Below are 14910 nucleotides of genomic sequence, written 5' to 3'. Positions count from 1 at the left end.
GGAGGTAAGCACACACAAGCCACTAACAATGTCTCATATAAGTTCATGTGTATTCAAAACAATCTAAAAACCTAAGTCGAAAATACGCTACCTTGTTTGCATAACATTAGCTAACTTTCTAATATTTGATTCTAGATTTCTACCTTTCCTGTAACACAGTATATATATTGGTTAAGAAAACTGGCCATAAAGTGAGTTAGATCTCTGTCATTTAGTTGTGTGACCTCTGACAACTTTCTTACATTCCTCTCAGTTACCTCGTTTATAAAATGAGACAGCAACAGTGTCTTCCTCATAGGAACGTTGTTAACATTTAAATGAAATATAATTTACATAATCTATGTACTTGGCACATAGACATTCAATAAATAATTGCAACTACTACTATTTATCATTATAAACATCTTAAGCCTTGACATTTGGACTGTGCCATACAAAGTCTTAAATTTAAACTTTAGGCTTCCAAGCCTCCTCTATTGGTGTCCCTTGCTTGAGTGCCCCTAGTTTGGGTTGGGCGTGGGGAAGCAAACCAATATGGGCAGATATAATTTACTGTCAGAAAAGTAGTCAAAGCGTAAAACAGTGGTCCTCAAAGCCATGCCAGTAAAAGGAAAGAAAAAAGAGTAGTGGAAAATGATGATGAAGCTAGAATACATAGTAGCCTAAAACAGAAGCAATTTTTGATAAAAACTGTTTGTGAGAGACAAGAGGGATGAGGAGGCAGAGAAGCTAGAAATAATGCTTTTGGAAGACATCTGAATAAAGGTAAAAATTCAATCCATGGGAGTAAAGTGGATGAGATAAAAATTACAATCTCTGAGTTGGATGGGACTTTCAGAGATCATCTGGCTCAACTTTCTACCTAATATATGAATCCTTTCTACAAGGGGTCTTTCTGCCTTCACTTGAAAACATTCAGTAATAGAGAACTGACTACTTCAAAAGCAGATTATTACTACAAAACAACTATAACTGTTTTAGGAAAAAAATTATCTCTTGTAGTAAACAGAATCCTGCCTCCCTGAATTTTGCATCACTGTTCCTAGGTCAATTACATTACAGAAATAATAGGGTAAATAATTCTGGTTGCAGGAAAGTAATATTACAAAGGAAGAAAGTGCAGAAAAAGAGGGCCAATGAGAGCTCAGAGCAAGGGGTGGGGCAAATACACGTAAGAGGTAAGGAAGAAGGCAATCAGAAAAACCATCCTACAGAAGCCAAGGGAGACATGTCCAGGAAGAAAGTGTGAAAAGTAGTGTCAACATGCTGCAGACAGAGAGGTCAAGAAGGTTATTAACTTCAGAAAGAATACTGGATTAAAACAGTCTTAGGACAGTGTTTGGGGCAGAAGCCATACCACAAGAGGTTAAGTAAGTGATGAAGTACAAAAGCAACAATATCAACATATTTTTGGTGATGAAAGAAGAGCGATTAGAGTTGAGCAAGAATTATTTAGGCCATGGGAGACTGGAGCACATTTACAGGCAAACAGCAAGAAATCAACTACAGGGTGAGATTAAAAGAAATAAGAAAAAGTGGTGGAGAAAGGAGATGAGAGAGAAAGAAGAGTTAGATACTCATGGGAATGGGATGGAGTGGAGAGGAGGAAGCAGAAAAAAAAGATACAGAATAATCATACCCAGAGACTATGAGGCACATTGGGCTATGCCCCACCTTGAGAAAAACAGGACTTTGTCAGGCAGCAGTAAGAAAATGAACAAGCTGATCCAGAAAAGTTGCCTTCCATCCTACTCTTCTGCCTAATGCCCTTATCCATGATGGGCAGGCAGATCAGCTGGGACTTGGGTGAAGCTAGATTGCCTCACTCCTACCACTAGTTGTGAAAATTCTCTGAAGTCCTAAGATGAAGACTGCAATGAAAATACGTTATCTATGAAATAAGGAAGGATGGCAGAGGAGAGGGAAGCAACAGAAAGGCAATAAGATGAATTACATCATTACTAATATTTGACTAAACACTACAGGGTTCATAACTGCTTGCTTTCATTAAGATTATTTTGTTGGTTTTCCTAACAACCTAGCAAGAAAAACATTTCTGAGTGAATCTGTGAATGAATGAATCATTGATCCCTATTATGTGGATAGAGAAACGGGTTCAAGAGTAACTTGGCTTCAAACCATTTAGCTACTTAGTTGTGAAGATGCGACTTGCATTCAGATCTTCTGATTCAAAATTCCATGCCTCTGTCACCAAACCACACTGCCTCTCCGGAGAGAGAAAAACAAAAACAAAAAAACCTATGTTTTTCACTACTGCCTCCCATCCATTTCAGGCACCCAGTGCTCTACTTTTCTGTGTTCTTTTTCTCCTTATCAGATCATTACTGATCTAATAACAATTATTTAGAAGAAAAAGTCCATCTTGTTGGGGGTTTTTTTAAGATTTTTTTTTTGATGTGGACCATTTCATTTAAAGTCTTTATTGAATTTGTTACAATATTGCTTCTGTTTTATGTTTTGGTTTTTTGGCTGTGAGGCACGTGGGATCTTAGCTCCCCAACCAGGGATCGAACCTGCACCCCATGTTGAAAGATGAAGTCTTAACCACTGAACCACCAGGGAAGTCCCCTATGTCCATCTTGTATTAAAAATAAATGATAGGGGCTTCCCTGGTGGCGCAGTGGTTGAGAGTCCGCCTGCCGATGCAGGGGACACAGGTTTGTGCCCCGGTCCGGGAAGATCCCACATGCCGCGGAACGGCTGGGCCCGTGGGCCATGGCTGCTGAGCCTGCGCGTCAGGAGGCTGTGCTCTGCAACGGGAGAGGCCACAGCAGTGAGAGGCCCGCGTACCGCAAAAAAATAAATAAATAAAAAATAAAAAAAGAAATGATAGCAATAATTAACATCTGATTGTGATCATTTTTTAAAGACTACTTTTTAGGGCAGTTTTAGGTTCAAATAATTTTATAAGACTGTGACTGCTAGAAAATTATTACTCAAGGAAAAAGACACTTTTCATCAGTATAATTTACTATTTTTGTTAACAAAAGGATAATTCCTGAGCTGCAATGAGGGATAAATATGCTACTATGGGCCATCAAGACGAGAAGACAAGTACTTATTTATATGATAGCATTAATTTGTTAGTATTTCTTGAAAGCCCAAATCTTTAAGTTTAAATTTTAGCTTCAGTATTAAGATAATTGTGAGCAATAATGTATATGATATACAATTTTTTAACATTTTAAGTACTTTAAAAATTACGATCAAATTAGATTCTTTCAGATGCTAAATCTTATATAGTGGAGAAGTTTATTATTTGTGTCTTAGCTGTATGAAAGAAGCTTAACTATACCATTTACCAGAAACTGGCTCTTAAAATTCCAAAAATGTTGTGGCAAGTGCTTCTTTTTTTTTACTTATATTTCCCAACACATGTGCATGTTCACATACAGATGCACATACAACATACAGATGCACATACATTCAATAAGTAAACGGAAAAATCACCTAAATAGTGACATAAGAAAGATCTTTTTAAAGCCCTCAGAATGTATACTAACACTATACAGGTTTGTGATTTGTTAAAAATAGATCTAAATTCACCAAGTAAGCAAGATAACTTCATGATGAGTCTTCAGAATAGTTCTTAGAATTTAAAATTTTCCTATAAATAAAATGACTTACAGATCTCTGTTACCCACATCACTCTGTTATTGGTCAAGTCAGTCATACAATCAACTGGGTCATTCCATCACTGGATGACTTGACTTTTTTTTTTTATACAGCAGGTTATTAGTCATCAATTTTATACACATCAGTATATACATGTCAATCACAACCTCCCAATTCATCACACCACCACCACCACCAACCGCCACTTTCCCCGCTTGGTGTCCATACGTTTGTTCTCTACATCTGTGTCTCAATTTCTGTCCTGCAAACCGGTTCATCTGTACCATTTTTCTAGGTTCCACATATATGCGTTAACATATGATTTTTTTTTTCGCTTTCTGACTTACTTCACTCTGTAAGACAGTCTCTAGATCCATCCAGTCTCAACAAATGAACCAATTTTGTTCCTTTGTATGGCTGAGTAATATTCCATTGTATATATGTACCACATCTTCTTTATCCATTCGTCTGTCAATGGGCATTTAGGTTGCTTCCATGACCTGGCTATTGTAAATAGTGCTGCAATGAACATTGGGGTGCATGTGTCTTTTTGAATTATGGTTTTCTCTGGGTATATGCCCAGTAGTGGGATTGCTGGATCATACGGTATTTCTATTTTTAGTTTTTTAAGGAACCTCCATACTGTTCTCCATCCATAGTGGCTGTATCAATTTACATTCCCACCAACAGTGCAAGAGGGTTCCCTTTTCTCCACACCCTCTCCAGCATTTGTTGTTTACAGATTTTCTGATGATGCCCATTCTAACTGGTGTGATGTGATACCTCATTGTAGTTTTGATTTGCATTTCTCTAATAATTAGTGATGTTGAGCAGCTTTTCATGTGCTTCTTGGCCATCTGTATGTCCTCTTTGGAGAAATGTCTATTTAGGTCTTCTGCCCAATTTTGGATTGGGTTGTTTTTTTAATATTGAGCTGCATGAGCTATTTATATATTTTGGAGATTAATCCTTTGTCCATTGATTCACTTTGCAAATATTTTCTCCCTCCCATTCTGAGGGTTGTCTTTTCATCTTGTTTATGGTTTCCTTTGCTGTGCAAAAGCTTTGAAGTTTCATTAGGTCCCATTTGTTTATTTTTGTTTTTATTTCCATTACTCTAGGAGGTGGATCAAAAAAGATCTTGCTGTGATTTATGTTGAGCAAGTGCTTCTTAAAATATGACGTATTTGAGGTATTTTAAATTACTATGATTAAAAAATAATCTCTACTAACTTCCATCACATCGATCTTTGGTTGGACATTACAGTGTGGTGGTTTTTTTTTTTTCTTGCATATATCAGTATTTCTAAATTGGGGGAAATCAAGTTGAAGCTAAAGGAACAGAAAATAAGAACAAAGTTGTGCTAATCTAATTTGCTTTTCCTTAAATTCCCATTTGACATGTATGAGACCCTGGGCCTTGTAGGAAACTCTGAATACAGGTGTTTCCTGAAGTTCCTTATTTACTTCTGATTTAGTGACAAGAAGGAACAGTAAGAGAGAAATTTGGCCAGAAGGATAAAAAGTATAAATATTTGTAATATTAAATTTACTAATTTTACTAAATTTACTAAATTTAATATTAAATTTATGTATTTTTAAATGGCTATAAGTACTATTTCACATGTGACATTCTTATCAGGAATAAAATCATAAATATCCTCAAAAAATAACATAAATATATTTTTTAAATCTAGATGTTATTAAAAATAAAAACAATGTCTTTTTTCCCCAGCACTCATCAGAGACTTAATACACTAAAATAACATACTATAGCAGCCATTGAAATTAATGAAGGGTTCACTGGCCTGGAACTGAATGATAAAACTGTACTGTGAAAAAAATCTATCTCTAGCATGTAAAAAATTGAATGAAATCAAAATATAACTCCTTTAGGGCACTGATATTACTGTATTACTAGTGAAATTTTTGTCAAAGTGAATCAGATGAGAACACTGGTATTCTGTTCTTGGTGTCTTGACCAAAGATTAACAAATAAATCCTAAAATCACTCATTCAAAGTTACTGGAGAATACAAATGTCTTAAATATGCAAACCAGTAGATACTTATTAACATGTCTACAAAAAGAGTAAATTTAAAAGAAAATCTGTATAATCAACCCTACCTTAAAAATAGTTGCTAAGAGAAAATTATATATTAATGTTTTCCTAAGAAGAACAAAAATGACACTAGGATTTATCCACTGTTTTGGGTTATCCCTGCCTTGCTACTTTCTAGAGTAAAAACAATCTAGTGTTAAGTCTATCTTTGTAAATAAAATACATTTTGTATCTAGATCCTTGAAGGGAAGGATCTTCAAATAATCTAAACAAGTATGTACTCTATAAATGTTAAGTAATAATAAAGATGATGCTTTCAAGAAATTTTCTTTTTAGAGAAAATAAAGCAAAATAGCTGGAAACTCACCTGCAGTGAGTCAATAAGTGGTTCAAGAATGAAAATATTAAATGTTAGTTTGAGGTATAAAGTAAATAACTGTAAAGTTTATTATAAATAAACTGTAAACTGTTAAGTTTATTATTTATTGTTGGTTTGGGGTTACCCAAACCAACAATAAATTAGCATTTTAATTAATTACTGCTTGATATTACCTCTATACCTCCTCTCCCCACTGTTTGGGTCTCTTAGCCCTGTTCTGCCTCACAAGCTTCTCCACTTAGCTTGGATCTCATGGTCAATTACTTCAACAGTCTCCCTTGCATGTTCAATTCTCTCCTCCCTCATCCATCTTCAATACAATCTGTCTTTGCTTTGTTCCTGGATGCAGAACACTGCCAGAGAAAATTTATGTAGAACATGCAGATTATACATTTATGAGTTCCAATCTCAGATGAGGCTCTGCTCAGCAGTCCTTTCTCTTATTTATCCTCAAGCACTTCTCTTTCCCAATCCCCACAGTATTCATAACAAATTTTCATTACTCTTATGTCCCCTAGCTTACCTCCATCAATCTCATGCTCAAAAAGTAAATGTCTACCACATAGCAATTTAAAAAATTCCTCAAGATATGACTTCTTCCATCCATATCCAAATGTACCTAATTCTCACCTATACACAACTCCTAACTTTCTGAGGTACAGTATAGGTGTCTACTCTTTTCCAGAGTTAATCCCCCAACCTGCTGTTCTTGATCTCATCTTTCTGCACTTCATCTGAGATCTTGTTCTATTAATTATTCCCTGACTCTCCTGAGTCTCCTACTGTCAATCTCATCAATCCATCAAAAAAATGCTCAAGTACTAAATTAAAGTTCTTTCCTTCAACTCTATCTATTCAAGCTACTTCTTCTTGCCTCCCCTTCACTGGCAAACCTCTATTTTCTCTCTGGTCTACCTCCTTAGTAATCTATCTTCCATCTTCACCACTCACTTGGCTCTGGAAAAGGTGAGGAATGACCTGATTTCTAAATTCAAATGCTTATATTCAGTCTTCATCTAACCTGATCTCACTGCTCTCAAAAATCAATGAAGGTAATAAATGTAGATGGAATGAAAGAATTAGAAAAATCACCCTTTGTAACCCTCCAATGCAATGACTGATTCAAGCGAGAATCATTAATGGATGCTAAAACCACTAGTTTAAAAGATTGTTAGGAACAGGATATTTACATGGCAATGAAGTATCACACTATCAATTATGTATTAAATAGTAGAGATCTGTCAGTTCTCACCTTTACCAAGTGATCAAGCTGGAATCACCAACAGGGGACAGCCTGACATTATGTGTCTCCTGATGTGATAAAGTGGTAGGTATATATATCATCTATGTGGTATTCTTGCCAGAAATATTCTACCAGAATCGAATCATAAAGAAACAGACTCATTCAGAATATGGAAGATCCCTGAGGACAAATGCCTCTACTTTTCAAAAGATAAACCCAAGAATAAAGGGAGACAGTGGGACTAGTCCAGATTGGGGGAGACTAAAGAGACATACAAGCCACTAGGTGGTTTGTGACCACCTAGAGGGGTGGGATAGGGAGGGTGGGAGACGCAAGAGGGAAGAGATAAGGGAACATATGTATATGTATAACTGATTCACTTTGTTGTAAAGCAGAAACTAACACACCATTGTAAAGCAATTATACTCCAATAAAGATGTTTAAAAAAAGAGAGACATACAAGCCAAATGCATTGCATGAATCTTGACTGAATCTTGCATTAAAGGGAGAAAAAAAAGCTATAATTTTGGGACAAATGGGAAAATTTAAGTATTGACTATATGTTGAATAATGTTATTGAGTAATTGTTGACATTCTTAGGTATCATAACGGTATTGTGGTTATATGAGAGAATGTCCCTGTAACTGGGAGATGCATGCTTAAGTATTAGGAATGAAGCATCACAATATCTACATCCTGTTTTCAGGTTTGGCAAAGGTGTGTGTGTGTGTGTGTGTGTGTGTGTGTGTGTGTGTGTGTGTGTGTGTGTGTGTGTGTGTGTGTGTGTGTGTTCGTTCGTTCATTCGTTCTACTATTCTTTTGACTTTTCTGTGGGTTTAAAAATTTTCAATAATAATAATAATGCACCAGTGAAGGCTTACTAAGAACTGAACATAAGTAGAAATGAGTCAGATAGATGAAGGAGAGAAAGGGTGTGATAAGGAGAACCCTTCAGGAATAGTGAACAGTAGTGCAAAGGCTTGGAGCAAAGAGAGAGCCTATTGCCAGAAACCACAAGTAATTCAATTTGTCTATTTTAGGGGAACAGGGAACTGTGGAGAGTCACTAGGCTAGAGAGATAAGTTGGGAAAAGAACTTAAATGAATTTATAAATCTGTTAAAGGAATCATCATGAGGAAAGTCACAGAAATAATTTAAGCTGGGCTTCCCTGGTGGCGCAGTGGTTGAGAATCTGCCTGCCGATGCAGGGAACACGGGTTCGTGCCTCGGTCCGGGAAGATCCCACATGCTGTGGAGCGGCTGGGTCCGTGAGCCATGGCCACTGAGCCTGCGCGTCCGGAGCCTGTGTCCGCAATGGGAGACGCCACAACAGTGAGAGGCCCATGTACCGCAAATTAAAAAAAAAAAAAAAAAATTTAAGCTGAGGAAGGATATAATCAAATTTGCCCTTAAGAAAAATCACTGATTATAGCACTGAGAATGGATTGGAGAAGACTAATACTAGAAGACACCAAATAGGAAACTTGTAATAATGTAGGTGAGAGATGACAGTAGCCTGAAACTCAGATAATGGTAAAGGAGATGGAGAAAACTGGATAGATTCAAGATCTTTCTCCACTTCTAACCTCTTTTCAGTATTCCATACCCAAATTTGTAACTGCCTACTGGGCATCTTCACCTGCAAGTCTCAGAGATACCTAAAATTCAATATATCCAAAACTTAAATTCATTATCTACCATCTTTATCCACCCTCCCCTACCTGCCAAAAACCTATTCCTTCTCTAGCTCAGTTAACAACACCATCTATGTAGTTTACCAAGCTAGAAACACTAGAGCCAACTTAACTCCCTGACCTCTCCACATTCTTCAATGTCTATACCAACTTGAACTGTCCTATGGATTCTACCTTTAAAATTCATCACAAATCCATCCCTTGTTCACCATTCCAACTGACACTGCTATAGTTTAGGATTTTATTTAGCCAAATTGAAAAACAAAACAAAATAAAAACAAAACAAACAAGGGCACAAACTTTCTTGACATAACTATTATGATTTCAAAATTTTACTTTATTCACTCATGAGAAAAACATCATAGGGCTTCCCTGGTGGCGCAGGGGTTAAGAATTCCCCTGCCAATGCAGGGGACACGGGTTCCAGCCCTGGTCCGGGAAGATCCCACATGCTGCAGAGCAACTAAGCCCGTGTGCCACACCTACTGAGCCTGTGCTCTAGATCCCTCGGGCCACAACTACTGAGCTCGTGTGCCACAACTACTGAGGTCCGTGCACCTAGAGCCCGTGCTCTGCAACAAGAGAAGCCACGGTAGTGAGGAGCCCGCGCACGGCAATGAAGAGTAGCCCCCGCTCGCCACAACTAGAGAAAGCCCACATACAGCAACGAAGACACAACACAGCCAAAAATAAATAAATAAATTTTTTTTTAAAAAAGGAAAAACATCATAAAATATGATGAATTACCACAATATTCATATATAACCCTTAAAATATGAAGAAAGACATGAATAGTAAATGAAGACAGAAGGAATCATCCCCAGCAAGGTAATTGATCCAGATAACTATAGCTTACTCTTGATAAGTCTAAAACGTTTTGTATGAAAGTTTTTTGTATGAAATTTCACTTACGAAATTTTTAATTCTTAAATTATACATTTTTATGACTTTTCAAACAGCATATTTTGAAAACAAGGTAACCTTTTCTTTATAACTTAATTTCACCATTTTAATAATCAGTTTTATACTGTGTTGTAATAGTGATACCCTCAGGTGCTACTGAAGGAAGTCAGTCTGCCCCTAGTTGGAAGACCTCCAGATTATGGTGATAATACTGGTTCTTTTACTAGTTTGTTAGCAATGTATTCTTAGAACTTCTCTCTTCTCCCTAGAGAGGTTGTCAGCAGTTACTATTCTCTGCCTAGCTTTCTATATTCTTGCTTTGGCACCATCTAATTTGATTCTTCTGAAACAAGTAACTTTTTTTATTAATTGAGGTATAACTGACATAACATTCTATTAGTTTCAGGTACATTAACTAACTCATATAGTGTTTCACAGTTTACACAGTATCTTAACACACATTACCTCATTTAATTCTCACAACAACTTTATAATACAGGAATTATCACTATTCCTACTTTTTTTTTTTTTTTTTTTTTTTGCGGTACGCAGGCCTCTCACTGTTGTGGCCTCTCCCGTTGCGGAGCACAGGCTCCGGACGCGCAGGCTCAGCGGCCATGGCTCACGGGCCCAGCCGCTCCACGGCATGTGGGATCTTCCTGGACCGGGGCACGAACCCGTGTCCCCTGAATCAACAGGCGGACTCTCAACCACTGCACCACCATTCCTACTTTATAGATGAGAAAACTGAGGCTCAGAAAGATTGAGTAATTTATCTAAAGTCATAAGGCTGGTAAATAGCAAAAGTGATTCCAACTTTTCAATCTTTTCTTCTTCTTTCACCAAATGAAGCTTGTTATAAAGAAATTAGAGTCAAAAGGGGCCCATAAGAAAAAAAAAAGATGAGATTCATGTACAAGCTTTGAATTTTTCTGCATCACAACATACACTATTAATTAATTAAAACACTTTAGCTTACTTCTCTCTTTTCTTCGCAGTTGAAGCTACCAGGAAAAAAAATCTAGATAGAGAAAATACTATTTATCTATTTCCAATTTCAAAAACCTACGCACCAGTAACAAACAGTTCAAAACATAATAGTTCAAATCTGCAGTAAAGTAAGGCTGCCATTTTCAGGAAATTTTTTTTTTTTTTTTTTTTTTTTTTTTGTGGTATGCGGGCCTCTCACTGTTGTGGCCTCTCCCGTTGCGGAGCACAGCCTCCGGAAGCGCAGGCTCAGCGGCCATGGCTCACAGGCCCAGCCGCTCCGCGGCATGTGGATCTTCCCGGACTGGGGCACGAACCCGAGTCCCCTGCATCGGCAGGCTGATTCTCAATCACTGCGCCACCAGGGAAGCCCAGGAAAAAAATTTTTTACTTCAAATTTGAAGACAACTAAACAGACTAAAGAATATCTGCATTATGTCACAGATTTCCTTTTAATTTTCCCTCAACCCCCCTGCAAAGACAGAGAATTGCTAGAGGACCTAAAGTTTAATCTAACCCACCAGACAATACCCACTGAAAATATTTTCCAATCTGGTGGGAGTCAAGAACATTTGCTCAGGCCCTTACCAGAATCACACAAACCACAGGATTAGAACATTACTGATATGTAGGGTCAGATAATTCTTTGTTGTGTGTGGGGGGTAGGGTAAAGTAGGACATGTCCTGTGCATCCTAGGATATTTAGCAATAGCACCCCACCCTCAGTTGTGACAATGAAAAATGTCTTCAGACACTGCCAAACGTTCCTTAGAGGGCAAAACTGCCCCTATTTGGGTACCATTGGTTTAGATGTTAGGGTTCTGGGTCTTTGAAAAACGAGGCCTCCAACCAGCCCTGTATAATTTTTAAAAATTAATTGTTTTTAAAATTTGGATTTTTAAAAATAAGATGGTAATAGTACAGGAAGATAGCTAAATAATATATATGCCATCCTCCTTTAGGTTAAAGCATTTTAGAGGATTTTGTAACATGAATCACATCTACTATCACCTCTTCTCCTCCATCCCAAAGTTGGGGAATGTCCAGTTCTCTCCCTACTCTGCTAGTAAATTGTCAAATACTTACATACCTATATACATACATACTTATATATACATAGGATCTAAACAGTTCTAACTTGCAAATCCCCATTTCTTGCCTTACATTGTCACATTGTGGTTCTTGAGCCATGCATTCTAGAGATTCAACCTTCCACTCTTCAGATTTCCTCATCTGGTTCCTGCCATCTATTTGCGAAGCAGGCAGGAAGTAAGCTGATGACCTTTAAGATCTTTTCCAGCCCTAATATCCAAAGGCAAATATACTCCTTCAACTTTTACTTACTGACTCCCAGCTGACTAAACCACCTCCTGAGATCACTTAAGTCATTCATCCTAACTTTTTTCTTTCTCCACTCTTTATAGTAATCCATGAGGAATACAACCAAACAGTATATCAACTGTTTAAAACATCACTTATTAATACCAGTGATCAGTTGATTATTTCCTGTCCAGAGCTATTTTAAACATGAAAATTAATCTTAAAAGAAAAATTTTTCAGGGAGCTGATACTATTTTTGAGTGAACCACAATTCACTCATTGAAATGGAAAGTATATTAGTGGTTGCCTAGGTCTGGGGCTGGGGTGGGGAGTATGGGGAGTTTCTTATTGGAGTGATGAAAATATTCTAAAATTAGATTATGGTGATGGTTACACAACTATGTAAATATACTAAAAATGGATGAATTTAACACTTTAAATAAGTGTACTTTTACTCAATAAAGTATGTAAAAAGCTAAAAGCAGGAAAAGAATTTTAATCAACTTAGACTGATAGGAAAGGAATGTGATTAAGAGCAAATTCTGCAGTTTGCCATTTCAAGAGTTATGTAAGATTTGATTTTAATTCTGCCATAAAAACTTAATACTTATTCAGAAATAAACTTTAACTTTTCCAGAAAACAGATGCAAATTTAATCATCTTTTCTTAGTAAACTTTGGATAATTTAAAAGCAACGGAAAACACTTAGAAGCCCAGTGTTAGAATAACAATACCTCTCCAAGACTAAAATATATTAATATCATCAACAACAAGAAAACGTGAACAGTCTTTATATTTTTGTAATGCATTCTTTATAAAGAAAACCATAAAACATTTATTTCTTTTAAAAGTGATCCTCAGATTGTAATGTCTGTCCTGATAGTGCAATAATTCTGAAATTAACAGAGCATAATTTTAAAACAGCCAAATCACAATAAAATCGCAAACATCTAATCCCTCAAACCACAACCATCAATCGCCCAAAATTTGCACACATTGATCATTTTTACCAAAACCTATCATTAGCAATGATGACCACTATGAACAATCAAGTAATACCTAGTTCTAGGAAATCAGACTCTGACTGCAATACAAATACAGTCAAACAAATAAATCCCATCATTCCATCTGTTCTATCATAATTGCTCAGAAGTCATTAAGGCTCTGAAGGTACTTTTCCAACTAGAACTCTTCATCAGATATAAAAGTCAACCTGACTGTCCATCAAAATCTGCAGTTTAAGTTACCACAATAACACATATCTCAGTATACTATCATGACATCACTTGCCTTGTAAGCATTTACTCTTAAGATTGCCCTGGGGTAATCAGATAAAGAACCAATTAAAAGCAAAACACAAAAACATTCCAACTTAATTCTTCGAAAGTAAGGAGAGCCCCAATACAGACCAAAATAAAGCTGGTGAAAGGGGAACTTTAAAAAAAATTGCAACCCGGGTCAACCAAAATTCTAAAAATACCATCCCGAACTCAGTGCACGGACAGACCAAGTGGTTAATTACAATGGGCAGGCAAAAGTTCCCTTGTCAACGACAGGAGGGCAGGGAAGGCCTGCCTTTGTACCAATGCAGAGATGGAAAGACACATAACTGAAGAAAAATTAATTATTGAACAAATGATTGCGAGCTAAATTGTCAAACTGCAAAACACCGAGTTATTTTCTGGGCTGGCTTTCGCCAGGAGGAAAAAATGACTTTTTTAATTTAAATTATTCCAGTAGGATCAAAAAGGGGTAAGGGTCCGGCTTGAAAAAGAAAGGGAAAGTTTGGGGGCAGCGTCTAAGGCGGGTGGTGGCGGTTCCACAGCCCGGATCCCCGAGAGGGGAGAGAGGGGCGAGAGCGGCGTCGCGGCCGCGGGCTGGAGGCGAGGAGCACAGCTGCCGGCCCCGATCCCGGAGGGAGAGTAAGAAGGAAGGGGAGGTGGTGGTGGCCGGGAGGAATGGAAGCTTCCGCGCTGGTCAGTTGTGACCGAAACTCCGCCGGCTCCGGCAGGGGAGGAGACAGAGGGGGTGGGGTCTCGGTCCTCCCTCTACAGGAGGTCGGGGTGAGGGTGGGCCGCGAAGCGCTGGGGGCCGTATGCGGCCGGCCCGACACCTACCTGCGGGTCCCGGGCAGCAGCCCCAGAGCGAGGCCTAGTGCATCGCCGCCGCCTGCAACCCTCCACGTCGCGCCGAAGCTGCTGCTCCGCGGCCGCGGCCGCCGCCGCCCGGAGCCCGGCTGGGCCCGAGCCCGGCTTCCCGCCCCCGCCCCGCGCCGGCTGGCTAGTCGGCTGGGGGAGCACAGGGCCGCCCTCTCGAGCCCAGCTCCGCTCGGGGGTGAGAGGCGGCAGCGGCGGCTCCCTCACGTCTCTCCCGGGTGTCCTGTCAGCCAGCAGTTTCCCCCGGGTCCGCAGCGCCGCCTCCGCCGCTCCTGCCACCGCCTCTCCCACATCCCCGGCCTCCAGAGGAGCCGCCGCCGCCGCGCCGCGACCACTACCCTAGCGCTTCTGCTCCCTGCTCCACTGCTTCCCCTCACCCCGCCCGCCTGCCTGCCTGCCTCGGCCCGGCTAGGTCCGGGGAGACAGTGTCCGAGGCCGCAATGAGGCCGCCGCAGCCCCCAGCCCACAATCCACCGCGCGGCTCCGCCGGGGCGGGAGGCCGCGGCCCGGACCGGGGGTAGCTCTCGCCGC

General features: G+C 39.1%; 1 protein-coding gene across 5 annotated transcripts in view; it reads right to left on the bottom strand.

The window, feature by feature from the left end:
- The window catches only part of VPS54 (VPS54 subunit of GARP complex), a 97718-nt gene extending 83270 nt beyond the window's left edge, over nucleotides 1–14448 (bottom strand). For 4 of the 5 annotated variants that reach the window (XM_059079592.2, XM_067007516.1, XM_067007517.1 and 1 more), the window contains exon 1: nucleotides 14341–14430. The gene's annotated coding sequence lies outside the window, so the exon portion shown is untranslated. Of the gene's footprint in view, nucleotides 1–14340 lie in introns of all 5 variants that reach the window. The other variant, XM_059079593.2, reaches the window with a different exon arrangement.
- Nucleotides 14449–14910: the final 462 nt, after the last annotated feature.

The sequence above is a fragment of the Kogia breviceps genome, chromosome 11, assembly GCF_026419965.1.
Source record: "Kogia breviceps isolate mKogBre1 chromosome 11, mKogBre1 haplotype 1, whole genome shotgun sequence".
NCBI classification, from domain to species: Eukaryota; Metazoa; Chordata; class Mammalia; order Artiodactyla; family Physeteridae; genus Kogia; species Kogia breviceps.
The sequence above is the reverse complement of the archived record's forward strand: the minus strand, read 5'-3'. Positions and strand labels throughout refer to the sequence as shown.